General features: G+C 32.8%; 1 long non-coding RNA gene across 3 annotated transcripts in view; it reads right to left on the reverse strand.

Moving 5' to 3' along the window:
* The window catches only part of LOC127711201 (uncharacterized), a 221,135-nt gene that overhangs the window by 108,560 nt on the left and 99,640 nt on the right, over positions 1-12,935 (reverse strand). The window contains exons 1-2 of one of the 3 annotated variants that reach the window (XR_007986586.1): positions 7,128-7,173; positions 6,622-6,884 (exon numbers count right to left, since the gene is read on the reverse strand). The exons of 1 other annotated variant lie outside the window; for it this stretch is intronic. This is a non-coding gene — a long non-coding RNA (uncharacterized LOC127711201). Of the gene's footprint in view, positions 1-6,621; positions 6,885-7,127; positions 7,174-12,935 lie in introns of those variants that run through there. One more of the 3 variants, XR_007986587.1, reaches the window with a different exon arrangement.

Below are 12,935 nucleotides of genomic sequence, written 5' to 3' on the forward strand. Positions count from 1 at the left end.
CCTTAAAACCTATGTGTTCCACATAATCTGACATGTTCAAAACCTGAGTTTGCAAGTACAATTTTTTTTTTTATATATCACTTTTATATCATTACAGAAGATACACAAAATAAAAGTTCAATATCCATTCTTTATTTTCTTTTACAAAAAAATAGTAAGATTATCCTTTTATTAATCATCTAGTCCTTATATCATATTATCAGATTATTACATAGCATTGTTCATATCAGATGTATTATCACCCCAAGGTTCAATGTCAGCCTAAGACCCGAAGGCTGATCATACATCTGATATGAAAAAATGACATGTTATATAGAGAATATCATATGGCTTTTTCAATATCACACCTGTATCAACCCGAGACACCAAGATAATCACGAGAGCTCTGCTCGTGGGAAGTTATATTGGTTGAGGGTTGATATGGTGTGTGATATTGAAAAAGCCATATCATATACTAGTACACTTTATTATATCAATGTACCTCAAGTACAACTAATCTCTCTTATGTATTTTTCACGAGACATGACGTTATACATATTAGGGGTTTGGTAAAGCTTTTGTAACCGTGACTAACATCGATTACGTAACGTCATACAGATTAGGGGTTTGATAAAGCCTTTGCAACCGTAACTGATATCGATTTCATCACGGATGGCTGATACAGCACGATTATCTTCAATTGTATTACACATACAATTTACCGGTATTTACTACTTAGTATATAATAAGGTCTTTTTATCATATGCTTCAACAATAGAAAATAATAACAGTTTAATAAATTGGTCCTTTTTAGTGGTTCTCAAGTAGATGTTTAAAAAGTGAAAAGTTTACAGAAGAACGCCAAATGTAATGCATCATGTATGAAATCTTTCTAGCATATGCATCAACAGAGGAGAAAAACAACAGTATAATGTATTTTTGTATTGACGATAAAAAAAATCAACAAAACATAATGAACACTGTTTGGAAAAGTCAACATTTGTCATGTTTGTAATGTTACTTGCTAAAATATGCTGGAAACTTGGAAAAATGCATTTATTGTATCATTTGTTTTGCATTTTACATAATATATTTTCCTGATATTTGTTTTGTACCCTATTTCGTTTTTTTTTAACTGAAAACGTACCATTGAGGATATGCCGAGTAACGTCGGAATACCATGCGATTACGTTACGGAAAGGCCTGCGATAATAGCCAGAAGCAGTTGATGAATTTTCATATCAGCCCGCTAAACTCAATTTCGGAAAATATTGAATTCACGTAAATTTAATGCTAGTATCATATTGTAAAAATTATGAGTTATTTACTCTAAGTAAATGATAATTATAGAATAACTAATCGAAGAATTAAAATAGAGAAAAATATTCAACGAGTGACCGAACAACATATTAATTCACGAATGCGCGTAGCGCATGAGTTAATTATCAGTGTTGTTCGGTCACGAGTTGAATATTTTTCGATATTTGAATTCTTTGATTAGTTATTCTTTTTATTACATTGGCAAATGGCTTTTTTATGAAATTAAAGTAGAAAACGTAAGGAACTATATCTTTTTCTACGCATTCACAATTTGTTTTGATCCGACGTTATCGACGTCTTGACAACGCCGATTGTTGTATGACGTCAGAGGAGTGAAATAACCACGTTTATTTCACATGTGAAATTATCGGTTTTTATTTCACTGGGAAATCAATGTAATTCATTGCAAACAATGTAATAAAGTCATTTATTTCTTTTTATTAGAAGAAATTCTAACATAGAAAAAAAGAGATAAAAAAAAAATCACAGAATTAAAAGATAAAGTCTTAAGGTGAGAGGTACGTAAAATCAGCACCTCTTCCGGAAAACGGTAAGATTACGTTCGTTGTTATGAGAGTTATCTCCCTTATACCAGAAAAAATATTTTCAAGATGTCGGGAGATTCCGCCTCGTCGGAAAAACAGACAAGTACGGTGTAACTGTACTCGATGCACTCTATCAACATTTATCAAAAAGCGTAATTATTGTACATGAAATTTTTTGTCCGAGTGAAACAGATCTTCCCTCCCAAGAGAATGAAATAATTAAGCATGGCGTGATGGTCGGAGAGTGTTTGAGTTGGGTTAACTGGCCGCCTAACTAAAAGCTTGTAAGAACTGCTATGCACCTTTGTTTCGACAACTCTAAAACAGAAAACAGATACGGTCTTGGACGTATATACCTTGTTACAACTGTCCCTACACTGACTTATAAGCACTAGAAAACGGCACAGGTCAGAGACTTAAAAAAGAAATTCATTGATGATATGGGCCGTGATCACAAAATGAAGTAAAATTATAAACACACGCATACACACGCAATACGATAAATTAAAGCTTATACTAAAACGTTGGATTTTTATTATTTTTATTTTGTAATTCCAAACAACCGGACAGCAAATCCCTGATTTGTCCGTTAAAACCCCGGATTTATTATCCGAGAATCAAGTGGAGATAATTTCTGAGAAAGCCGTCAACAGATGTCGCTGCGCAAAAAAATAATTAAAGAGGGCTACACATGATATCATAAGTTTTAGAAATTCGCAAAACTACTGACACAATATCTAATTTTCGACTTTAAAAAGAAAATCACTTTTATGTCATGTTTATATACGGTAACTGATTTGATGTTCATGCTAGATAATATCTTTCCAGTATAAACAAATAGAAAATCAATATAGAAATATAAATCAATTGCTTTTAAAAAGCAATTGTAAACGGTCAACATGTTTGTTTGTTTGTTTGTTAGCTTTGTTTGATTAATTTGTTCAATGAATGTCTTAACGTCTACCAGTCAATTGTTCATATTACAAGGGGAGGAAAAAAACACGAGTAAAAGAAAGAAACAGGTTTAATGACCACCCCCTTTTTCTAAATAAAAAGAGGGGCGGGACCCACGTTCTCATTGTCATACAAGGGTCCACATTCTTGTATTGGTTAAGTTTCTATATTTAGATTGGAAAGTTTTTATTCTATTTCAGGTCCCGCGCGCGTCTCTTGTGCCAGATTGTGACGTCACAAGGCTCGTTCATATTAGCGAAAACTTGGCATATTTCTATCTTTTTAGGTGGAGATGTTGGACAGACAGCATGTATATCGACGGAATAACACATAACGTGTTTCTTTTGTCACTGCAGGTAATTGATGTTTTGATCTGAGTTCACGAGCAGTGCATGCTTTTGATTTATTTTATCTTGTGTACTTTTAAAACACGTTTATCGATTATTTTCATACAATGTACATATTTCAGCAGCAGTTTGTAACACAGATTTGTATTTTAATCTAGGAGCAGACCTTTTATTGTAGGATTTCACCGATATTTACGGAGCTCGAAAGCGATTTTTACGGCATTGAAATTTGTTTTCTCTAAAAAAAATTCTTGGTAGGTAGCTGCACAATGTTGTGATAATTAGATTTATTATATACTTAATAGTAAATACAAGCAAATTGTATGTGTAATACAATCGATGGCAATTATGCTGTATCAGCCAACCGTGATGATATCGATTTCAGTCACGGTTGCAAAGGCTTTATCAAACCCCTAATCTGTATGACGTCACGTAATCGATATCAGTCACGGTTAAACGGGCTTTATCAAACTCCTTATATATGTTTTACGTCATTCCACGTGAAAAAAAACATCTAAATTAGTTGTACTTGAGGTACATGTATATAGTAAAGTGTATATGATATGGCTTTTTCAATATTACACTCTGTAACAACCCTCAACCAATATAATCCCTCGAACAGAGCTCTTGTGATTATATTGGTGTCTCGGGTTGATACAGGTGTGATATTGAAAAAGCCATATGATATTCTCTATGGTATACATGTCATTAAGTAAAATGTATTCAATGCTCATTTAAGTTGCTAAATTATATGAATTAAATGATACTAATAATTGCATTTTATACTATATTACATGTATTATTGTTGATTATAATATTATTAATAAAATGTATGCGCTTTTAAAAAAAGAAGATCTTAAAACAATTTCAATCTTAGTTATTACTGTTTTCAGGCCCTTGCTAATCCCCCTTTTGACCGCATGGTGTGCTGTTGGTTAAAGATGTACTTAGGTGAAATATAAAAAATCTAGATTTTAAAATTGATACTATAAGTCAGAAGAGCATTAGTTAAGGAACAAAATAAGCTAAAAATATTGATAGGTTATGCAGCTCCTTTTCGAGATATTTAATTTTTTTTAAATGGAGGAAAAAGGCTGACTCGGACTTTTACCTTATATTTGCATTGGTATTATTGTAAAATAAAATATTGTCCTCCATGCATGAAATATTGTCCGTCGGACAAAATTTCATAAAAAAATATTGTCCGCTGACACTATTTCATAATGAAATACTGTCCAGCAGCCGGTTGTACGAACGTGTCATTAGTCTAATGAGTCATTAAGTCTTCATTGGCCTAATGCATCATAAAGGCTTAATGAGGACTTAATGATCCATTAGGCTAATGACACGTTCGTACAACCGGCTGCAGGACAATATTTCATTATGAAATAGTGTCCTTGTCCATGAAATTTTGTCACTTCATTTTGGACAATATTTCACTATGAAATAGTGTCCATGACAATATTTTACTGTGAAATTCTGTCTATGACATTATTTCACTGTGAAATTCTGTCTATGACATTATTTCTCTGTGAGATTCTGTCCATGACAATTGTTCACTGTGAAATACTGTTCATGAAAATATTTCTTAATCATGCAGCATGCCCATTTTTAGATTAATATCTAAAATTATTTTGTGAAGTAAGTATTTTATATTTCAAACTAATATTTATTTTAACATAAGCTAGTTTCATTTTTGCATGGATACTTTATGAATGGTTAACATTGTTAATAGATTAAAGAATTGTGTAATGTATATGAATATATTAAGTAATGTACTGACAATTACTAATTTATGTTCAAATACTAGATTGACAAATCTTTTTGCAACAGCGTTTTGGAGGTACAGGAGTAACTCAAATATTATTGTGTTTATTTGTTATTATCAATAAAAAAAAAACAACACTTTAATGATATCATTATTCAACATGATATATGTTAATAACCTCCTCTTCATGAGACAAAATTTCATGACAATCTGTCTATGAAATAGTGTCTCAATACACACAAAATATAACCTCCCTTTAACAGGACAAAATTTCATAGTATTCATTTGTGAAATATTGTCTATATACAGACAAAAATTGCACAATAGAAATTTGTCCTTCTCTGGACATTTTTTCATAGATGAGGACAATATTTCATAATGCATAGTCATGAAATATTGTCTTAAGGGACAATATTTCATAGGACAAAATTTTGCTTTACATTATTTTGGTCTCAAATCGAAAGAAAAGAAATCTAGAATCTGCTTAATTTTTTGTAAATGACCTTTCATGAGCTATTGAAGTCATATATGAAAGAAAAATGGGTGTTATGGGGCAAAATATTTTACGCTGTATCGTAGGAAAAAAATCAAGGAGTCCGAACATCTGACAAAAATTCCTAAACCTAACCTAAGTACATCCTTAAGTCCAAGCCTAGCAGTAATACCACTGTAAACATTACCCATAATCTCAATTCTGATACTATTGTCATTTTTCAAAAATGCGAGTTAACCCTCTTGCTGCCAGTTGTTTTTCAAGGTTTCATTTTGTGTGCCAGGAAATACGACAGCTCGACGTCTGTGACGTCAGATGTCCAACAATGACGTAATTCGATATTCGAATTATGACGTCACGCCAACATGACCGTTACATTTGGGACCCATTGAAGAAAAATCTAACACTATTTAATCTTTGGTCTTTTATTTGAAAAAGATACAGCAATGAGGAGAAGTTTTCATATATTAAAACATGGACATATGTGTCCCTCCGCCACAGTCGGTGTGGACACATGTGTCTCTCCGGCAGCAAGAGGGTTAAGTACCTTGTGTTATATTTTAGGTAAATGGGATTTTTTTTTCAGAGACAAGTGTTTGTGGTAAAACGCTAATGAATATGATTCATTAGATCAATTACATAATACGTAGGACGGCAAGTGGCCATAGAAAAAACCTGGATGTATTCCGAAAAGACAGTACTAGACTACAAAAACAACCAATTGTGACTTGGATGGAGAGTTGTCTCATTGGCACTCATACAACATCTTCTTATTCAAATATATATACGTGAACCCAATAACCAAAAGAAAAAGACGTATAGTAGAGAGTCGGTTAAAGAGCTCTTAAGATCTCATGTTCATTGTTCTTTTGTATATATGCAACCCGACTTTAAATATAGATGACTTACTTACTTACTTACTCAGAGAAAACATACAATCTTCAAAAGTAGACAAGTGTCTAATTAAAAAAAATAGACCGGTGTCTCTACAATAGTATAAAAAGATTGAATAAGTTAACCGATATAACCACCAGAAAAATCTTCCACCAACAACAACTTTTTATTTGTATGGCCTGGGACTATTATACCAATATATTATGTCCCAGGTGTGGCCAAGGACGTATAACTAACATCTAATATACGTCCTTGGTATCGCGAAATGATATTTTTAGACTTTGGTTAATTTCTTAAACTAGTTTCATATTATTTCCATACCTTTTTTTATAAGTATCTTGCCTATATTTTTTATAAGTATCTTTCCTATATTTTTTCTAAGTATCTTTCCTATATTTATTTTTAGCATCTTTTCTTGAGTGTTAATTTCTTCTTTCAACTTTTTCTCGACTCCCAGGATAGTATGTTGGGAAAGTCTGCAAGCAGACGACAACATAATACATCCGAATATCAAAACAGTAGCACAGTATAGCATTTTAGCAAATTTCATACTGTTGTAAACAGTCAACAGATAACCATTTGAGCTGTAAATAAAAAAAAGGAAACACTGAATAGGATAATATCACGCAAAATATCAATTAAAAAGCTGTGTGTGTGTTACGCAACTGATTCGAACGATTCGTAAGTATATAGTACATACCTTTACTTCAATACCTGTTATTGATGATTCAAAGCGAGGAGACTAAATATATATATATTTTTTAATTCCCTTTCCATTTATCTAGAAAATAAAATACTATACAGAGCATACAAGTCTGCCTTCTTACCTTGTCGTTTGCCTAGACAGTCGGAAAGCAAGCCCTTAGAAACGACTGTTTGCTACTTTCTAAAACAACAATGTGACTGATACTAGAACCCGCCATTCTGAAGTTGCGTTAATTTCGCGGAAAAAATGAAATTGGCGGCATTTTGGAAAAGTCAGATATGATGTGATGTCTTTCTTATCTCTTAACCATGTGTCTTATTACTATACTATAAAAATATTAATTTTGGTGAACCATTTGGGTCGCAAATTCCCCTAATTCTCAAGAGTAAGGAGAGTTATAAAAATAATGTGAATACACAGAACCCCGATCCAATCCATCTTTTGTAAAAAGAGTTTATTATTATCAACATTCCATTTTTCTATAATTTCTATTTAAGCCGGTATGCAAAAAACGGCATTAAAAATAGATATGCCAATAATTAAAATTCCGCTGATTGGTTGAACTACTGTGACGATTCCAAAGATTCACAAAAATACTTTTAAGAGCCAGTATGCCATAAAACCATGCAAAATCCCAAATTTCGTCCAAATTAGTTGTTACAACTTGCCAAAATTATATATATTTCCAAAAACTTTAGGTATTCAGGAGTTAAGATTAAAATTGTTTTTTTTTTATTAATTTGCACTATTTTCCATTTAACCGCCTAATTTGCATATTGGTGAATTATTGTAAAAAATGGCTAAAAAATACACCGTGGTCTTATTTATGCACTTTTTAAGGGACTGGATAATTGATATAGCTCTTAAATGAAATTTTATTTTTATCATATTTTGAAGGAGCATTAGTTAATTACTAAAAAAAATTAGATTTTTGAGAATTTCTGACCTTTTGGCAGGTTGCCAGAAAGTTTGCGCAACAGATGTAATAAACAACTTGTATATACTACATGTACTCAATAGCAGTTTTCTCTTAAGATCATATTTTTTATTCTTAACTTTTATAATATTTTTAAAGGCGTATATCAGTTCTAAGACAGGTAAACAATTTTAGCTTGGCAAATAATGGAAAGTTGATCAAAAATACTCTTAAAATAACCATAAAATGAAGCAATTCTAATAGTTTTTGTTTCTTGTTGTTTAACTAAAATTGCTTAAAGTAGGTGGTAACTGGGCTTAAATTGATTTATTTAATATACTATATAATAAAATATTAATTTTCGCGAACCATTTAGGTCACAGAAATTCCAAAAAATGGCATCAGTAAGGAGAGTTGTACAAATGATGTGAATACACAGAACCCGGATCCAAAATATCTTTTACTAAAAGTATTCATCATTTTCTGTTTTGTATGTACTAACAACATTTCATTTTTCTACAATTTCGATTAAAATATTATAAAACCTGCAGTTCAATAGGTCACATGCCCCAAATAAACATTCCCCGATTGGTCGAACTACTGTGGCCTCGGTGTAAAGCAACGCAAAGCCTCGATGTAAAGATCACGCTTCCAAAAATAGAGGTATGTCCCAACTTAACATTCCCCGATTGGTTGAATTGCTGCTCGATGTAAAGCAACGGAAGCCTTGATGCAATGAAGGAAAGGGGTTGACAGGATAAACGTAATCGTTATAAATTTTAACTTCATGGTTCTTATGCAAGCAAATTTAATAAACAATGATTTTATACAGTTGTGTTATTGTTTTCACCTTACATAGGGCTTTATTTCTGATCTTATTTCTGTGTACACAATTCTGAATCTACATATTTCACCTATATCAATATTAGGTAATCCGTTTGGACGATTCCATATACTATTATGTTTTAGCAGAGACATATAATTATATGTCTCTGGTTTTAGGTTTTTTTTAGCTTCAGTGTCGAGTTGGTGTATAGTATTGAGGGCTATCTGCGAGAAATAAATCTTTTTTTCTGATAGATTAACTAAATTCAAAAACCAATATAAAAATAGTTAACACATATATTTTATTTAACTGAGTAAATTGATCGGAATGTGAATGATACATAAACCTAAAATTCGTTTTGGTCTATCCCAGTGATGACATTTGCGCGGGAATTTAGTCCATTGACATCGTAATATAACTTACTTTGGATTATAATTATCTTTAGATGTTATGTTACAGGATTTAATGTGAAATCATTTGTCTCTTCTTTTATAGTACACGAGTTTGACGTCAGGTTTGTACACATGAAGTCTCTAGTCTAAAAAAAGCCAGTGACAGAACGATAAACAGATATTGAGATAAGCAACTGTCTAGGGCCAAGTAAGGGAGGTGAAAAAGCCAGTATTACGCAGAACGATAAACAGTTACATAGACGGATCCAGGGGGTGGGGAAAATTTGGTTGATTTTATAGGGAAGCAGGGGAGGATCCAGCCATTTTATAAAAGGGGGGTTCCCAACTCAGGACAAAGGGTGGATGGGGGGTGTGTTTCAACTGTGTCCCCATTCAAATGCATTGATCGTCCAGAAAAAGGGGGGGTTCCAACCCTCGGAACCCTCCCCACCTATCCGCCACTGGGGAAGCATGACGGGATTGGGCAACCTATGTCAGTCAGCGGCCATCCCCCTTTTATGAAAAGTTGTGGATCCGCCACTGAGATTTATATAAGCAGGTTTTCTTTGTGTAGATACTTTAATTTATCACCAACTGTCACTGTGCTTAAACGGCTGTGGGTAACTTAAGTTACCCACAGCCTAAGATGGCGGTCTCTAAACTCGTTGATATATGATTGATACAAAAATCTACTTTTTGCAACGTTTTTCATGCACTATATAAATATTTATAGGATTCTTGAATAAATAAATCACTTACCATTACCATAAATTTGTTAATTTTAGCGCAAGGCCAACTTTAAAAAATGCATAAGATGTCCGTAACTTTATGGTCAAAACTAATCAGACTGTCCGTAACTTTATTTTCGAATGTGGGTAACTTTTGTTTTTAAAATTGTAAGATTGATAATTTCAACAATTAAAGGACAATAAACACTATCAAATCCCGTATTTATTACCTAGTTTTATACTATTACGATATGCGTCAAAATAACTAAGAGAAAAGAGAATTTAACATAGCTGTAAAAAATCAGACCTGAGTTTTACGGATTTACCGTTGTTTTTTTCAATTTATTCCCGATTTTCGGATAATATGTTGATAGATTAATCCAGTAAACCTGGTTAGCAGCATCCAAAGTATACTTTGCAGAGTGTTTACATAAAACAAGATCTGATGGTACGGCGAAATTTATATTGCATTCTTCTGGCTTTATAGATTGTTCACTGTTGAGTCCTTGGCCCTTTAGCCGCGGGCAAAATTGATACCTTTTCCTTTAAATAATTTCCGAATTGTTAGCCAAAAAAGTATGGTCTCCACTATACCTAGTGTTATGAAATAAAATGCCAACATCTTTAAGTGAATGGAAAGCTATATTGTTGAACAGGTGTCCGTTTATAACAGCAATTAAGGTAGATTTAAAATCTTCTAAACATTTCATTGACCTCAGGGATTCAATAACACTTGGTATCAAAGCGTAAATATCTTTTTCAGATGTCTGGACAGCTCCATCTATGTATTTCCGCTCAGGATTGACATCTGATCTTGTTCTCTTAAAGGTGATTTTCGTATGTTCACTTTTAATGTATGGTTTAAAGCCTTGACACAATCTTATCAAGAAAAAGTTTTCATATTTAATTAAATGGTCTTTTGAAAAATCTCATTACAAATTTATTTGCTGTTACTCGTTTAAAGCCTTTTTCTGTAACGAAAAAGGAAAGTATGCTAGATACACTTACTGGAAATGTGAAGATATGATTGAAGCTTTAAATTTTCTCCTGGACAACATATATGTACGTTTCGGCGATAAAGTGTATCGACAAGTAGTAGGCATTCCTATGGGCACTAACTGCGCCCCTTTAATAGCAGATCTATTCCTGTATTGCTATGAATCTCAGTTTATGACCAAACTCAGTAAAGACATTGTTACATTTGGTTGATACATTCAACAATACCTTCCGTTATCTAAATGATATATTTTAGTTAAATAATCCAGAGTTCTCTAAATATACTACCGAAATTTACCCAAAAGAACTTACTTTAACTAAATTTAACATAAACAGCAGTAGTTGTCCTTTTCTAGATTTAGACATTTCTATCTCTAAAGGAAAACTCCATACTAAAATTTACGACAAAAGAGACGACTTTTCATTCCCTATTGTTAATTTTCCTTTTTTAGACGGCGATGTTCCTTTGGCTCCATCATACGGTGTTTATATATCCCAACTCGTTCGTTATGCCCGTGTGTGTAGTGATGTCATAGACTTTAACGAACGTAATCAATGCATCACTGGTAAATTATTAAGTCAGGGATTTCGTTACCATAAGTTATGTAAAACTTTTACTAAATTCTTTCATAGATACAAAGATTTGATTAGTAAATTTGGCTGTACCTGTAGAAAACTGATTAAAAATGGTATTTCACATCCTAAATTTTACGGTAATATTGTACTTAAAGCGCAGAAATCACTATGTGATCCGTGTAAACTCATCGAACCTTTAAACAAACTTATTAGTAAAGGTTTTCTTACCAATGTTGTAATTAGATCTTTGAATATAGTTTACATTGGCACTAATATCGATTTTGTCATCAGCAAATTAAAACATAACTAAATTTGTATTCTTTTCAAACGGGATGTATGAAGACACACCCATGTTCATTTTGATCTATAAAGAGGTTAACTCCTAACTAGCCTACTGCCTGTCGATACATTTATTTTTGGAATTGTACAAGTCCTGTCTTCTTTGACTGTCCATGACGTTAAAATACTAAATCCCTGGGATGTGTTTTAGTTGATATTGGTCTCTGATGCATGATTTTTATACGACCGCAAAAATTAAAAATTTTTTGGTCGTATATTGGTATGACGTTGGCGTCGTCGTCGTCGTCATCCGGCGTCGTCCGAAGACACGTTGGTTTTCGCACTCTAACTTTAGTTTTAGTGAATGGATCTCCATGAAATTTTACCATAAGGTTCTATACCACAAAAGGAAGGTTGGGATTGATTTTGGGGGTTATGGTACCAACAGTTAAGGAATTAGGGGCCAAAAATAAGCATTTTTGTAACTTCCAGACAATAACTTGAGTGTAAGTGTATGGATCTCTCTGACATTGTACCACAAGGTTCCATATCACAAAGGGAAGGCTGGAATTGATTTTGGGGGTAATTGCCTCAAAATTTTAGGAATTAGGGGCCAAAAAAGGGGCAAAAAACAAGCATTTTTCTAGTTTCATGACGATAACTTGTGTGTAAGTGTTTGGATATTTCTGAAATTGTACTACAAGGTTCCATATCACAAAGGGAAAGCTGGAATTGAGTTTGGGGGTAATTGCCCGAAACGTTTAGGAATTGGGGGCCAAAAAGGGCCAAAAATAAGCATTTTTCTAGTTTCCAGACAATAACTTGTGTTCAAGTGTATGGATCTCTCTGAAATTGTACTGCAAGGTACCATACCACAAAGGGAAGGCTGGGATTGAGTTTGGGGGTGATGAATCATAAGGGGGTTCCAAAAATATGGGGGGGGGATTTTTTTTTTTCTTTTTTTTTCATTTTTTCCTTTTTTTTTTCTTTTAAAATTTTCCATTTTAAGTTGGTTATTTCTGAGTTATATTTAAAAGCAAATAATACTGAATATGGTAGGAGATACACACCAAACAGGATGTGTAAATTATTATATAAGTATTGTGCAATATCAAGAAATTTTCAATTGCACAGTATTGCACAATAGCAAGAAATCTTCAATTGCACAGTATTGCGCAATAGCAAGAAATCTTCAATTGCACAGTATTGGGCAATA

Source organism: Mytilus californianus, unplaced genomic scaffold, assembly GCF_021869535.1.
Source record: "Mytilus californianus isolate M0D057914Y unplaced genomic scaffold, xbMytCali1.0.p SCAF_8, whole genome shotgun sequence".
NCBI classification, from domain to species: domain Eukaryota; kingdom Metazoa; phylum Mollusca; class Bivalvia; order Mytilida; family Mytilidae; genus Mytilus; species Mytilus californianus.